Source organism: Humulus lupulus, chromosome 7, assembly GCF_963169125.1.
Source record: "Humulus lupulus chromosome 7, drHumLupu1.1, whole genome shotgun sequence".
NCBI classification, from domain to species: domain Eukaryota; kingdom Viridiplantae; phylum Streptophyta; class Magnoliopsida; order Rosales; family Cannabaceae; genus Humulus; species Humulus lupulus.
In genome coordinates this window covers 79,929,410-79,946,513 of record NC_084799.1, presented here as the reverse complement: position 1 = coordinate 79,946,513, position 17,104 = coordinate 79,929,410, and the positions used below count along the sequence as shown (strand labels likewise).

The 17,104-nt window shown below is 42.5% G+C and overlaps 1 pseudogene; it reads right to left on the bottom strand.

Annotated features, from left to right (window-relative positions):
* The window catches only part of LOC133791892 (conserved oligomeric Golgi complex subunit 7-like), a 31,876-nt pseudogene extending 25,737 nt beyond the window's left edge, over positions 1 to 6,139 (bottom strand).
* Between the last annotated feature and the right edge of the window lie 10,965 nt (positions 6,140 to 17,104).

Below are 17,104 nucleotides of genomic sequence, written 5' to 3'. Positions count from 1 at the left end.
CCAATACCGCGTTGAAAGCTGATGCACAATCTACTACGACAAAGTTAGACATGGCTGTAGTCTGCCGGGGTTGCTCCCCCATGGTAAGTGTTAATTCGATCATTCCAAGGGGTTGCACTGAGTCCCCTATGAATCTGTATAGGGACGACTGGCATGGCTTCAGGTGACGAATGCCCAGTCCCATCTTTTCCAAAGCAGGGCGATATAGGATGTCTACCGAGCTCTCGTTGTCTACTAGGACTCGATGCACACACATATTTTCCAATTGGACTGTCAACACCAGGGGATCATTGTGGGGAAAGTGCACTCCTCGTGCATCCTCCTCAGTGAACGTTATCGAGTCATTTTCCCCCTTGAAACTCTTTGGGGGTCGCTGTTCTAAACTCATGACGCAGGGAGGCGGACTTCGCCGAGCCTCTCTCGCATATCTATCTCGCCCCTTCCTAGAGTCTCCCCCAAATCCTGGACCTCCAAAAATGGTTCGGACCTCCCCCTGTATTTCTGGGGCTCGCTCTTGCGCCTGGGGTGCTGTGGGCTCGCCTTCCGGCCTTTGCTTTTCCCTCCTGACATAGCGGCCCAAGTGCCCCCGGCAGATAAGCTCCTTAATTTCCTCCTTCAGATGGATACACTCTGCTGTGGTGTGTCCGATGTCCTTGTGGTATTGGCAGTATCTACTGGGGTCCCTTTTGGACCGATCCTTCCTCATTGGTGGGGGCTTCTTGAAAGGCACCCGATCTTCGTTGGTGATGTAAATATGCTCCCTGGTGTTTGTGAGGTTCGTATAGTAAGTATAAGCCGTTGGCCTATGATCACCCCCTCGTTTGGTCTTCCTCTGCTGGTCATCCCTCGACCCATCGTACGTCCTTTTCTTTTTTGCTACATTCGACCCATCGTTAGTTGGGGGCTTCGCGTGGGGCTCCTCCTTCCCCGCCTTCAGGTTTACATGGACATCCTCCACACGGATGTACTTCTGTGCTCTTTCATAGAAGTCATCCAAGTCAGTGACTTCCCTCTTTAACATGTTGTCCCACAACTTGCTTCCTGGGAGCACCCCAGCAGTAATGGCCATTTTTAACTCCCGACGCGTTAGGCTCCCCACTTTTGCGGCCTCCATATTAAACCGGTGAATGTAGCTTTTCAGGCTCTCCTTCTCCCCTTGCTTCACGTTGGCCAGGCTGGTACCTGGGATCGTGTAGTCTCGTACGACATGGTGCTGTTGGAGGAATTCGTCAGAGAACTGCTGCCAGGACCTGATGGACCCTGGCCTTAGCCTTTTGAACCATTTGTAGGCGGGTCCTTTCAGAGTAACAGCGAAGCAATGGCACCTGGCGCCACTTCCGACCCCCCTCAGTTTCATCAGATAATTAAACGCATCCAGGTGGTATTTTGGATCCGTGTTCCCTTCGTAAGGGGTCATATTGGGCTCCTTAAAATTGGCAGGGAGTCAGATTGCCTGAATTTCTCTCACAAAGGGCGAATCATGGTCGAAGTCCTCCTCAAAGGCCTGTCCGCCTGACGCGGTGACGATCTTGCTCCGCAAGCTCCTCATCTCCGTGTCGAGGTCCTGCCTCCTCTTGCTGAGAGTGTCCCTTAGAGCGGACGGGCCGAGATCCGCCTTTCCCTTGCCTTCTCTAGGCGCCACAGGGGGCGTGGTCCCTTTGCCCGCCCTCTTCTTATTGAGCTCCTCACGTAAGTCTGAGGGTGTTCTTTTGGAGGTGACCTCATCCTCATGGCGAGGGGTAGCGTTGGTCTTCGGTGCTGGCTTCGGGGCCTGCTTAGGCGGTTCGGGGTGATCGCATTGCTTCGCGCCGGGGGTGTTACTAGTTGAATTTCGGGTTCTCCCATCATCTACCGGTACCGTGGTCTCCACCCCATCCTTGCCCTTCTTCTTCCTCTTAGGCAAGGTTACGTTGGACTTACCCTGCAGCAGGCCATTAAGGACCTCTTGCATGTTTTCTAAGGTGGTTTCTAATCTTTGGTTCTTGCGGTGGAGCTCACGTATCTCCTCTTTGTAAAACTGGGATTTCGAACTTGAGCTCACGGAGTGGACCTGGGGGGTGCTTGTCAGGTCTACGGGCAGAAGGGCCCAGGTCTTGCCGGCCGGAGTTCGGTGCCCGTGGCGGTTTTGGAGGAGGGAACTCATCAGCGTGTACCGGTGGTGCTCTTGGAGGACTCCCTCCAGGTGGAGCGGCCGGCGATGAGGCCACCTTATGACCTCTGTGAACTTCTGGGTCTTTCGGGGGCTCCACGTTCCTAGGTGGAGGAGCGTCCTTCATGGAGGCCTTCAACTGGACCCCATTCAGGTGAACTTCTACCTCGCGCGTCTCCCTCAGTCGCTTCGAGCGTCTTGTCATCTTCTTATTGTCGGAAACAATGGTGGAACAGTAGCTTGAAACTAGCGTTCCCACTGACGGCGCCAAACTGTTGACGGTGAGAACTCGTCAACTAAGTTAAGTTGGAAAAATTATCGAATCGAATCAAGATCGCTAATTGGAAAGCTGTAAAAACTTGAACAAGAACTCAAGAACAATGATGGATCAATAATGGAGAATTCAGTCTTTCATTCACACTTAAGCCTCTGCTACAGTAAAATTTCCAACCCCTTTTCAGGTGGTCTTAGAGTTCATTTTATAGTAGGCTCTAATGGCCTTAGGTACATAGTGGTCCAGGGGACCAAGTGGGACGTACGTACTGTGTCAGGGGAGTGGCTTCAGAGGTCGTGGTTGTACAACCCGTATAGGAGCAGGTGTCAGGAGGGTGTCTCCACTACTTGTCTGTACCCATGTCTGATGCGTGGTGGCAGCCGTAGTGCCGCAGGAGGTTGTGGTGTCGGCTCTGACCTATGGCCGTACGGACCATGATCCTTACCCCAGCAATCTCACTGGCACTGGTACCCGTACTTAGTACTTGGTCGTACAAATACCCCCCATTCGACTCGTACTGGATCTCCTAAGCATAGGGATCACGAGGTGTAAGGAATGGGACCCTTGATGTGAGGTGGAGGTCTTGGGTCCTTGGTATGGGATATCCGAAACCTCCTGAGGTCACTCACGAGTCTGAGCGATAGGCATGTGGCCCTGGAAGATGTCTAAGGATGCGTGGCGAGACGCTCTCCTCGCGACCCCCTTGAGGATGTGGCTTCCTAGCTATTCACAGGGTCGAGTGCGTTGTGGACGTGGCCCTCATGAGGCCAGGGGCGTCGAGACTCGCGAGGCCACTTTGGGAGGCGTGGCCTAGGTATCTCACGAGGCCACTTGAGGAATGTGGCCTAGGCGTCTCGCGAGGCCACTTGAGGGATGTGGCCTAGGCGTCTCACGAGGCCACTTGTGCGGCGTGGCCTAGGCGTCTCGCGAGGTCACTTGGGTGGCGTGGCCTAGGCGTCTCGCGAGGCCACATGGGTGGCGTAGCCGAGACCTCTCGCGAGGCCACTTGGGTGGCGTGGCCTAGGCGTCTCGCGAGGCCACTTGGGTGGTGTGGCCGAGACCTCTCGCGAGGCCACTTGAGGGATGTGGCCTAGGCGTCTCGCGAGGCCACTTGTGCGGCATGGCCTAGGCATCTCGCGAGGCCACTTGGGTGGCGTGGCCGAGACCTCTCGCGAGGCCACTTGAGGGATGTGGCCTAGGCGTCTCGCGAGGCCACTTGTACGGCGTGGCCTAGGCATCTCGCGAGGTCACTTGAGGGATGTGGCCTAGGCATCTCACGAGGCCACTTGTGTGGCGTGGCCGAGGCCTCTCGCGAGGCCCTTTAGGCAGTATGGGTTGGCGAGGCCAAGTGAGGCCACTTGGCATCAACTCTACGAGAGTCGAACCCAGACTTGTGTTGTGATGGTGCGATGGCTTACCGAGACGACGGTGGCCCAAGGGCCTTGCCTCAGCCTCATGCTTTCTATCGATGAGATTATGAGCATCAACAATAAGTGACTAATATTTTCTATTGGTCACAGCAAATTGCTCATTAGGATAGGAATACAAAAAATCATATCTAAACTAAGAACATTTAATGAAAGTTGGAGAATAAACACTACTTTCCCAACTAATATAGATAATAAACTCTAAACTAACAATATTACATAAAAAATTTTTAATACAACTACCAACCCAAAAAATACAAAGATTTTGTGAAGGCATCTTATTTGCTTCCTTAGTACATTAATTTCACTACAAACCAGAGACATCTCACTCTTAAGCCCATTGATTTGGGTGATTTTTTCTTCAATCCTTCTATCTTGCTTTTGAAATACACACCTTGCTCCCTCGCATATAGGTTGATCTATCCATTCGAAGAAATTGCACTCCTTCACCACATTTAAGTTCTACCATCCATTTCCATGAAATTAGTAGGGAGATAGTAATACCAAATGTTGATGCCGTTTTTTGTCAACAGTGAAAGAAGAGAACGTAAACAATTACTAGTAATGACCAATTAAGAAATAACAACACAAAACACGATTTTTATGTGGTTCAGCAGTTAAATCTGCCTAGTCCACGAGTCTTTGTTATTAAACTCAAGATTATCTCTGAAAATTCTTTAAGCAAGAATTCTTCAGAGTTTTCTCTTAAGATTCAGAATTTCGGTCCTTTTCAATGGTGCATGACCTCTCTATTTATAGAGAAGGTTGCAGAATACTATCCCACATATTTTAGGTGGTTACTCTTTTTGTGTAAATAAAATAAATGGCTTTAAATGCCTATAATCAAATATAAAAGGAAACGTCCCCTGAAGACCAGGGGGCGTATAACTAACCAAATAATATCCCACAACTTTAGGGGATTTACAGCAATAAATGAAGATTACATCTCTTATGCACAACACTTATAGATATTCACGGTTTTTATCATATATCTCCAAGGCCTTAGCCTCCCAGGTTTCTCGTCAGCTTTCGAGCTAATGACATCTCCCGAGGTCACACGGCTTTCGAGATCGTATGTGCGTCGAGCTCGGAACCCCTGATCCGAGGTCATCCCTGAGGATAGATGCGTCTCTGGAGCTACCTTTCGAGATCGTGAACACTTCGAGGTCACCATATTCGAGGTCGTCTCAGTCTTGCAGGCTCGATATTTAGTCCTGGAGCATACTCTAAACCTTGTGAGTCCATTCGTTTGTGAATCCAACTTTCGAGGTTATATTTAACATAGCTCGAAATCTGGGTATAACACCAAAAAAAAAAGAACATACATGATTATTTAGTACTTATGTAGTTTCCACAACCCCAAAATCTACGTCCTGGATTATCAATGGTCCATACAGTACGCCACACCAAATTAACGCTACAGTGATATTCACGCCTACCTAATGCCACTGAACATGCATTAGAATTCCCTCCAGAGGTTTCCATTCTCCTACTCTTACTTATAATGGATGGAAGAAGAAAGAATTGTAGATGTGTTATATCACCATGGGTTGGTTACAACATTCTTTACATTTATAGAAAGGAAAACCAAAAGAAGATGTGACTAACCATGAACTATTTGTTTTTCAATTACAAAAAACAACCATGGATTGATTGAATTGGTCAATGACACGTGTGCCAATATAATAAAACAAATAAAAAAATAACAACAATAATAATACAGGCAAAATAATACATTAGAAAGAAATACATTACTACTACAAGCAAAATAATACCATAAACAACAAAACAATAATACTACAAGCAACATAATATCATAGACAACAATACAACAAGAATACACAGTAAATAACAACACTTCCCAAGGCTACTAATGGAACTTAAGATATAACATATAAAAATTATAATAAGAGTTAACAATCATCAATAATTATATAAGTTAGTTATGATCCATTACATTTGAAGATTGAGATACATTCACACGAGTGAGAAGTTCCAATTTCCTTATGTATTGATTATGAGCTTCATTTTTCATTTGTGCAATAGCCATATTTAAACCTACCCGCTCCGCAGCCAAGTCCTCCTTCTTTTTTGCATGTCACGCAAGTCACCCTCTAAGTCATCGATCCTTTCTTTCAGTAAAGAAACCACATTCTCCATTACCAGTTTCTCGCTTGTAGCTTGCTCCCTAGCGAAATTAGCATCATAGAACTTCTTCTCTAATTCGTTAAGATACTTGAGAGGATCTTCTGGTAGTATTTTATGTTCCTTTGGTTTGTACTTTTCCATTTTATCATACACTCGAATTGGTCTTGGAGTGCTTATGGTAAACTTGAACTCCCTTTAGCTTAGGTTAACAAGTAAATAGGGTTTTTGTCAAAGCTCTTCTTATGATAATGTGTTGAAGACAACTAAAAAAAAAGTAATAATATCTTTTTAAATTTAAATTTACTATAAACTAAAATAAAAAAATTAGCTTAAAATATCACCTTGACAAATCACTGCAGTAGTACGTACTATATCACTGTAGTATTATTATATTGTTCTAAAATAATACATATTAGGCATATTTAAATATTTAGTTCAATTAGTAGGAAGGATTGTGAAATTTTCGAAATCCCTCCAAGACTTGGGAGATTAATTAGTGAGGCGCATGTCCCTTTTATTGGGTTGGGCTGTGTTATTTTGGATTGCAAAATTAACACTTCTCTAGAAAAATGGCACCAAAATTATATCATTTTTTAGTTTTACCACATTCATATTTTTCCCTTATGAAATTTTATTTGCCTCAATACTTCCACTTACAATTAATAGGAGGTAAATATCAACGAAAGGCATATATATATATACTTTTGAAAATTTAATGTTTACAAACAATGGAATTCATAACTTTAGAATAAATGGTGAAAAATTCATAAAGGCGCACCTTGGATTCCATTTGAGGTCACCGAACGTAACTGGGGGGTACTTCGAACCATAAGAACAGGTCTGGAGGTGCTCGAGCTGCTCCAAACATCCATCGCCTATAGTGTTCTAGGACTCGCTAAGAGTGCTCATGGTCAAAGCGGTTAAAGCTCTGTAGAGCAAGTCCGAAGGTGTAGCTTGGCTTCCATTTGAGGTCACCAAATGTAACTGGGGGGTACTTCAAACCATAAGAAAAGGTTTGCAGGTGCTCGAGCTATTCCAAACATCCATCACCTATAGTGTTCTAGGACTCGATACGAGTGCTTGTGGTCTAAGCGGTCAAAGCTCTGTAAAGCAAGTCTGGAGGTGCATCTTGGCTTCCATTTGAGGTCACCAAACGTAACTGGGGGGTACTTTGAACCATAAGATTGGGTCTGGAGGTGCTTGAGCTTTTCTAGACATCCATTGCCTATAGTGTTGTAGGACTCGCTACGAGTGCTTTGTTGGGGTTTTATGCCCTAATTAAAACCAAATTTCTTTGTAATCTCATTTTATTATCAACAAAAGAATAGAAATCATTTTTGACTTGATCAATCACTTTGCTCACGTATTTTATTTTCATGATTATTTTTTTAATATAAACTTCTATTAAATCCCGAGCATATAGCTAATCATATTTATAGAGACGTAATCACCGTGGAATATAAATATGATTATATGTTCAAAAAATAAGTTAGTCCTAAGATTAGTCAGTGCAAAGGATTTACACTGACTTGCCAATCTATGATATGATCTACTTACACATTGTAGTGTTATGTTCTTTCCAGAACATTAGCAAAGTAGATAAGATCAGATGTATTTGTTACATCGGACTGGACCAATATTGACAGTAGATAAGATAAGTAAACATCTATTCTAGTCATATCATTTAGTTTACCACAGGTTTCAATCTCAATTCTGAGTGATTAGTATTCTAACTTATTGTATTATTTGAGTTTATTGACTTGTTCATTACCAGCTTACCCTACGGACTAGCCCATACTTCCATATTAGGAACAAGGTAGTATATAATTGAATGGGAGTGTTAATCATAGATATGAACATCTATAGCTTCTGATGAAGAAGTAAAATGATAGTTTCCTTTTAGTTTGGTTCGAGGTGTTAAATGATAGAGATCTTATTTCAGTAATTAATATTAGTTTACTGAAATATCATTTACAAGGAACTAAGTGTTTTAAGGATAAAATACAATGAGGGGTAAAATAATATTTCAGTCCCATCTCATTGTAGACCGTTTATAGAAGATTGAGTGATAATTATGGTTGTAACAATGGATAACTAATAACATATCTATATTAGCTTTCTATGAATTCAATAGTGCAATTTTGAGTCTTTAGTGGAGTCACGAGAAATTAATAAGTTAGTAAATTTATTTGTTAAATTTATGATAAATTCTTGGAGCTTGATTTCACAGGCTCATGGTCCCCACAGTGCCTTGGATAAAATCATCTAGATATTATCAAGTAATTGATTTAATTATCAAAGTTGACTGGGTCAATTTTGGATAATTTCACAGAGTTATGCAATTAGAGAAGAAAAGAGATTTTAGGGCAGATTTATTAATTAAGACGAATTAGTGTCTAAATTAATAAATAAGTTTAAATCGAGGTTTAAATTATAAATAATTAATTTGATAAAGGATTTAAATAATTAACTAATAGAGAATAATACATGCCTTGATTTTAAGTCCAATGCGCTTATAATTAAATGGGAAATTTCACGAGCCTATAGCCCATGAGAATTTTTACCTAATGGCTGATATTACCTATTATTTTATTGATTTTTTAATAAAATAAGTGGCATAATTGAACCTATAAAAGGAATGCTAAGTGAGAGTTGAAAACAGATGATCAGAAGATCTAGTTTTGATGATTTAGGGTTTTAGACTCTCTACAATAAAAGTCCTTTTCTAAGCCTCAATATTCTCTTCTATTCTTTTCTTTGTATATATCTCATGTGTTTAGAATTGTCTACTCTAGTCTAGGTGATTCTAAAGATACTGTGGAAGGTTGTGAAGAAATTTGAAGATCGGTTCAGTTTCTTGGAAATACCCTGTGACAGAAAGGATACAAGGGTTAGAGAAACTGAAGGAAGGACTTATTCACTCCACTGCATATAATGTAAGTGTTCTTATCATTATTTCTGTTTAATTCAATTCTAGAACACATGTTCTAGGTTTTCTTATATTGATTTGTTTAATATATGATTTACATTAAAATAAATAAGATCTTGTATAAGTATTTCCAACATGCTTATGGTCAAAGCGGTGAAAGCTCTATAGAGCGAGTTCGGAGGTGCACCTTGGCTTCCATTTGAGGTCATCGAATGTAACTGGGGGTACTTTGAACCATAAGAATGTGTCCGAAGGTGCCCGAGCTATTCCAAACATCCATCGCCTATAGTGTTCTAAGACTCACTATGAGGGCTTATGGTCAAAGCAATCAAATCTCTGCAGAGTGAGTCTGGAGGTGCACCTTGGCTTTCATGATATATACGTATATATAATTAAAATTCATATATTAATTATTAATAAATTTTTACTTTTTCCATATATATCATGTAACGTCCCAAATTCCCTAATATGGTTTAGTGCCTTGATTTGGGGGGCAGGAGGGCAATAACTAGTTAATTGCATTATTATATGATTATGTGCGTGTGTATTATTATATGGTTGTATTGGCATGCAGGTAGGCCTATTTCTTATTAGAAGGGCATTTTAGTAATTTTGGCCTGTTGAGGGCATAACTGTATAGATGTATGCATATATGTGATATATGTGTGAGACCACATTATTATTTGGATATTTTTAAGATATTGGGCATGAGGCGATCCTAGGAAGAAAGTTAGCAGTTTATTCATAATGGGGTCAAATACCGGGCTCGGGGTGAGCCTAGGAGTAATTTGGTACTTAGTACATTACCGAGATTGAGCGGGTAATGAGAAATTATTTGGTAATTGTTTGAGGATATTGGAAGTAATGGAAATTGTGAGACATTAATTATGATTAACGGGGTATGTGGCGAATGACAAAACTACCCTTGAGGGGCTTTGAGAGAGAGAGTTGGCCCTAGGGGCATTTAGGTCTTTTGGGTAAAAAGTAGTGACTTAGTCACTTTCTCCCTTGGTTGAAGGAAGCAAAAACAGAACACTCTTGCTCCTTCTCTCTCCCTCTCGATTGTACTCTTCTTCCTCTTTCTCTCTTGATTTGATTTTTGGACAAAACTAAAGAATCATTGAGGCTAAGGTTTGGGAATTGAAAGCTTGAGGTTAGGTGTGATTAGCTGCAACTAAGGGGATTGAATTCATAGCTGAGGTAAGGATTGTAAACTATGTTTTAATTTGTATTTTTGTTGTTCATGAGCTTTAAAGTTCAAGGTTGTGAATTGAGTTTTTGGTGGTGTTTTGAGTGTGTTAAAGCTTGGGTTTTGTTGCTGGATTAGTGCTAATGTTGTGCTAGGATTGAGGTGTGATTTTGGGATTTTTTGGAAAGAATTTTTTTTGGTGAGGTTTTGGGTTGGGGAGATTAGGGGTCCTGGGTTCGTAAGGTCACGTCGCGGCCCTGTTTTTTGGCGTTGCGGCCCGTGTAAACCCCAAGGCCTAGGAGGGGCTTTGTTTCGGAGGCGCGCCGCTGCCAGATTTAGTTATTACTGTTTAATAGATATATTACTCCATGAATTGCTTAAAATGTTTTCTTGCTGAGTCTTTTGGCTCACGGGTGCTTCGTGGTGCAGGTAAAGGTAAAGAGAAGCTCAACCAGCCATGAGTCGGAGGGTGATAACAGTGACATGTACATATGCAGTCCGCTCGACCACCACGGTCGAGATGCTTAAGGAAACTAGAGTCAAACCCAACTTTTGCCGCCTAGGTCGGCTTACTATGTAACAAGGATGCTATAACCAGTTTTTAAACTAATGTTTTTGGGATCCTGTGTAAAGAATATGTTTTTTTAGTTTAATGAAATGGTTATGTAATGACCCAAATTCACTAATAAGGCTTAAGGGCCTTGATTAGCATGCTTGGAGGGCATAATGGGAAGTATGCGTGAATTCAATGATTAAGATGCGTGACTATGTGTATTATGATATGTGATAATTTTAGCCCGTTGAGGGCATAAGTGTGATAATTTTGTGATGTAATTTGTACCACGTGGGTGTGGTGATATCAATGCGATGCACGTGCCGAGACGGTCCTAGAGAGCTAGATAACTCAGAAGTCACAACGAGGATTTTATACCCGGCTCGGGAGGAGTCTAGGGGTATTTTGGGGATTTTGTAAGTTAGCTCTTGTGAGATAATGGTAACTGGTAATTTGGTAACTTGTGTAACTGCTAATAACCATAGAGAGTAACAAGATTGGTTAAAAGAAGTGGTAGAATTGTAAGGAAGTAGGAATGACAAGAAGGGCCTTGAGGTTTAGTTGGAATGGGAGTTAGATGGAAGGGTAAAATGATCATTAGACAAGGATTAGGATTACTTCAGCTATAGGAAAAGGGAATACGTATTATACTTTGTTATATTTTGGTTTATGCTGAATTTGAAAGAAAGGGCTAGAAAGAAAAGGGAAATGAAGAAGGGGCTGAACTTGGGACCTAGGAGGAGACTCAAAGGGAGTTTGAGGCAATCAAAACCAGGTTTAAGCTAGGATTTCTCAAAGGTAAGAATTGTGCTCTGTTTAAGTTGAATTTAAGTCTGAATTTTCAAAGATTAAGTGAGAAAACTTAAAGGGAATATGGCTGGTTTTACTTTGAAATTCAATTAGGGTAATCAAGAGCAAAGAGGTTGGGAGCTGGAATTGGGAGGAGTTCAAGCTGAGTTTGATTGAGGTAAGAATCTCTAGCATGTTTAATTTCGTAATTGGTGTGGCTTAAGACTTTTGAAGCATGATTTGTAGTTTTGGAAGCCATGGTTAAAGTTTTAGGAATTTGAAACTCAAGATAGGATTTTGGGGTGTGTTTGTGTGATTGGGGTTGTTTGTGATGTTTATAGGTTGTTAAAAGGGGTTCATTTGGGGTTCTGAATTGATTTTGAGGCTTAGGTATAAGTTTGGGGTGATTTAGAGTGTTATGGGTTCGGGAAAACACAGGGGAAAAACCCAGAATGCTGTTCTAGCGCACCGCGGCGCTGTTCTAGCGCACCGCGGCGCAAGGCTGTTTCTGGGCGGTGCGTGTGCTCTCTGTCTTGCTGGGCGCCACGGCCCTATAGGGCAGCGCCGCGGCGCTAGGCCATTTTCAGAATGTGATATTTTGCAATTTTGAGCCTTTACTCCGGGGATTCGGGGGATGTCTTTGGTGCATTGTTTTAGGGATTTGGGGCATTCAGAGAGTGTGGGATTGGTTCCGGGAAGTATATTTGGATTGGTTAGTGATAAAGGATGTTTCGTTTATGTTGTGACTAGGTCTTTGGTGAGGCTCGGGATAGAGGACCGTGCTCGCGGCGTTGGGGCATCGGAAGCTCGGGATACAGGTAAGAAAGTTGCACCTGAGTATGTGGTTAGGTTGGGACTAAGTGTTCCCTATGTTTGTATGCATTGTTATGTGAATGTGATTAACCATGTGGACACGATGGGACTAAGAGCTCCCTACATTTGTATATCATGTCGTGAGATGGTGTTATTATGCCATGGGACATGCGATTACCGGCCTAAGGGTGTCGGAATCAATATTTGCGCACTGGGGCGCGGCTCGGCCACTGGTAGCTGAGGCAGCTTATTTATCACTGAGCTCGGTTAAGCTGGCTGAAGTCAGTGAGTATTACACTGGGGGCGGCCCTAATGAGCCGAAGACAGTGTGTTAAATAGAGGGTGCGACTAAGGGCGCCAACCCTGAATGTTATTTGATGGATATGACAATCTATTGATTATGAATGTGAATATTGTGTTATGAATATAGTTGGTTGATTGTTTGGATGACAAACTGTTATTACTGATTGGATAAATGTTATGAAATATTGAATTCTTGGTTGAGCATTGTGAAATATTTGATAAGTGTTGCTGATCTTGCTATGTTATTATGCTTTCTTGCTGGGCCTTGGCTCACGGGTGCTACGTGGTGCAGGTAAAGGCAAGGGTAGGCTAAATCAACCATGAGTTAGAGAGCTCTGGGGGCGAGGTGTACATCGTCAGCTGCTCAGCCGCCACGGTCGAGAAATTAAAGAGGAACGGAAACCTAAAATGTATATTTTGCCATTAGAGTGGCTTGAACTATTTGTAACTTCTAGAATTTGTTGTAACTAAGACATCTTAACCCTGTTTTGAGTCTCCATGTATTAAACCGTCATTTTTAATGAAAATAGCCTGTTTGTGACCAAAATCTTTTTATTCTTACTCTGATAATGGTATAGAGTTTACACTTTGTCTGAATGACTTGATTAGCAAGTCTTGCACTATTCTAAACACACAGTGTAACGGTCTTGGTTATCCAGGGCGTTACAGGTTAAGACCTGATCAAAATTTTAAATACCTAAACCTTTTGTAGATTCATCACATATTTAGTCCAAATGACTTATTTAGTAGGTCCAACACTGATATTAAACTCACTTGGTAACGGACCCTAGTTAGCAAGGCATTACAACTTGGTATCAGAGCTGCCAAGGTTTAAGGGTTCCTAAAGTTGGATTGGGGATGTACATTCATTGCTAAGGACAAGCTTGACTCAGGGTTGGGTAACTATTAATATAGTTTTGTGTATATTTGCTTAAATGAATTATATATGCTTTACCTGCTTGTTTAAATAAGAAGCATGAGCTATTCTGATAGGGCCTGGCCCTTGACTCCGGTATGTAGGTTAAGAATGTGCTTATTAGCACGATAGACATTTTTAAATGCTGTAGGATCGCTTATTAGCGTCATTATTATTGATGAATGTCAGAAACGCTTATTAGCGCTGATGTATATATATATTGGATAGAGGATGCTTATCAGCTCCGTTGCATGTTAGAGGAAAAATGCTTATTAGCATTTTGTTTGCTCTTGAGTGTTGGAAAATATTTAATAGCATTATGTTATGTGTATGCATGCCAAGAATGTGCTTATTAGCATCATGTTCAAGTAATATTATGAATTCCTCTGCTTATTAGCATGATTGTTATGTGTGAATTATCGGGATGCTTATTAGCATTGTCAATGCATGTGGATGCTTATTCGATCAGTTTGAACCATGGGTTGATGTGAAATATTGTTATTATCGCCTGATAAGCCGAGTCATTGATTGCAGATAGACTTGGAAGTATGCTTCCAGGGCAATCTAATGAGTCAGCCGACGTTGAAAATCAGGTTCAAGGTGGTAGTCAGGGTTAGAACCCTCTGCCAGCCCCCAAAAATTGGCAACAGATGCTTCCAGGCCTGCAAGCTAGACTACAGAGACAGGATGAAGAGATTCATCAGTTGAGGCAACAGCAGGTTCCGGCTGGGAACACTGCATCAGGGGTCTCATCTGCTGTTCCAGTACCGGTCATACAACAGCAGACATAATTAAAGAATCGTTGGGAGTTGGTTTATGAGCGGTTCAGGAAGCAACACCCTCTGGTTTTCGAGGGCAGTGTAGATCCACTTAAGGCAGAACAGTGGATGACCATGATTACATCCATCCTAGAATTCATGAGGATAGTGGGCAATGAGAGAGTGGCTTGTGCCACGTACATTTTCGGGAGGATGCCCGAATCTGCTGGGAGGTGGTGTCCCAGACTAGGAATGTAACTAAAATGAACTGGGAAGAGTTCAGAACCCTCTTTAACGAGAAATATTACAATGAGGCCATCAGAGCTGTGAAGGCGGAGGAGTTTAGTATACTTTTACAAGGGAATATGTCAGTGACCAAGTACGCCCTGAAATTTTACAGATTAGCCAAGTTCGCTGCAGACTTAGTACCCACTGATGGGACAAGGAAGGTAGTAGAGAGAGCCCTTACTGCAGAGGGTGCTGAGAATAAGATCTGGCGTGAGAACGCAGCCAGGAGGGATATGAGGAGGACAGGACCTCCTTTCTCAGGATCAGGTAGGGGTGGAGACCCCAGCGACCAAAAAAGGAAGACTTCGAATACTAGTTCGGATCCTAGACCTGATAGGAGGCCACAAGGTGTACAGGTTGGCCGCCAGGGTAGTAATGAGAACTGGAAGACATATTCAGAATGTGCTAGATGCAGGAGGCATCATCTGGGTGAGTGTCGGGCAAAGGCCTACTTCGTATGTGGACTTGCGGGGCATCTCAAGAAAGACTGCCCAAGATTGAAGAAAGAAGAACCTAAGAAGACAGACAGCTTGACTCTAGCTCAAGTATTTTCATTGACACAAGCTGAGGTTGAGGCTAGGCCCTCAGTGGTCATAGGTCAGCTTTCTAGTGCTGACATATCTTATTCTGTGCTGATTGATTCTGGTGCTACACAATCTTATGTTTCTAGTTAGATTATTGATAGACTGTGTAGGCCCTGTGAGTTTTAAGCTGTGGGATTTGGGACATTATTACCCACTGGGGAATTGGTGGTTTCCAGGAGATGGGTTAGGTCTTTGCCAGTAATGGTGGATGGTAGGAAGTTGTCAGTTGATCTTGTAGAGTTAGCCATGTCCAACTTTGACATGATTTTGGGAATGGACTGGTTAACTAGATATGGAGCAACCATTGATTGTAAGAAGAAGATGGTAACCTTGGAACCTGAGGGTGAGGAACCCTTCATATTCGTTGGCACTATGCATGGACCCCGAGTGCCTATGATTTCAGTTTTGAGGGCTAGAGATATGTTGCAAGGAGGTTGCATATGATTCCTAGCCAGTGTGGTGGATACCACTCAGGTCGTGCCAGTGGGACTAGCAGAGACTAGGTTGGTCTGTGAGTTCCTGGATGTGTTCCCGAAAGATTTACCAGGATTGCCGCCACACAGGGAGATCGAGTTTGTTATTGAGCTAGCGCTAGGGACAGAGCTAGTGTCGAGGGCACTGTATAGAATGTCCCCAGTTGAGTTGAGAGAACTCAAAGTTTAGTTACAGGAGTTGTAAGATCTGGGTTTTATCAGACCCAGTTTCTCGCCATGGGTGCACCAGTGTTATTTGTGAAGAAGAAGGATGGTTCACTAAGGATGTGCATTGATTATAGAGAACTGAATAAGCTGACTATCAAGAACACGTATCCTCTACCAAGGATAGATGACTTATTTGACCTACTGCAAGGTAAAATGGTATTTTTGAAGATAGATCTTCGATCTGGTTATCACCAGTTGAGGGTTAAGGATGAAGACATACCCAAGACAGCTTTCCGTACAAGATATGGGCATTATGAGTTCCTCGTTATGTCATTTGGTTTTACTAACGTCCCGGCAACATTCATGGACTTAATGAACAAGGTGTTCAGGGACTATCTAGACCGATTTGAGATCGTCTTCATCGACGATATTTTGGTTTATTCACAGTGAGAGGATGAGCATGAGCAGCACCTCCAATTGGTCTCTCAAAGATTGAGATAGCACAAGTTGTTTGCGAAGTTTAAAAAGTGCGAGTTTTGGTTACCACAAGTGACATTCTTGGGTCATATCGTTAGTAGAGATGGGATCAAGGTGGACCCAGCTAAGATTGAGGCTGTTAGGACTTGGCCAAGGCCATGGAATGCCTCCGAGATTAGAAGCTTCCTTGGATTGGCAGGTTATTATCGGAATTTTGTGGAAGGATTCTCAAGAATATTGTCCCCACTGACAGAGTTGAAACGTAAGAATCTGAAGTTTACGTGGTCAGATAGATGTGAGAACAACTTCCAAGAGTTAAAGCGACGCTTGATTACTGCCCCAGTCCTGAGTCTTCCAACAGATCAGGAGAAGTTTATGGTTTATTGCGATGCCTCGAGACTGGGGTTGGGTTGTGTCCTTATGCAGGAAGAAAAGGTGATTGCCTATGCATCACATCAGTTGAAGGATTATGAACAGAGATACCTAACCCGTGATCTAGAGTTGGCAGCGGTGGTTTCTACATTGAAGGTGTGGAGGCATTACCTTTATGGAGAAAAGTGTGAGATACATACAGACCATAAGAGCTGCAAGTACTTCTTTACACAAAAGGACTTGAATATGAGACAGAGACGTTGGTTGGAGCTGGTGAAGGATTATGATTGTGATATCCTTTATCATCCAGGGAAAGCCAACGTGGTGGCTGTAAATGTGGGAATTTTTCCATTATGAATTCCATTAAGGAGAACCTCTATATTATAAGGCACCCTAAAGATTATGAAACACATGCTAGTGGGACGGTGCTTCGAGACATGCCGCGCTCTACACGTCGCTACCCTTGTGGACATCGGCGTGAGGTGCCAAGGGTG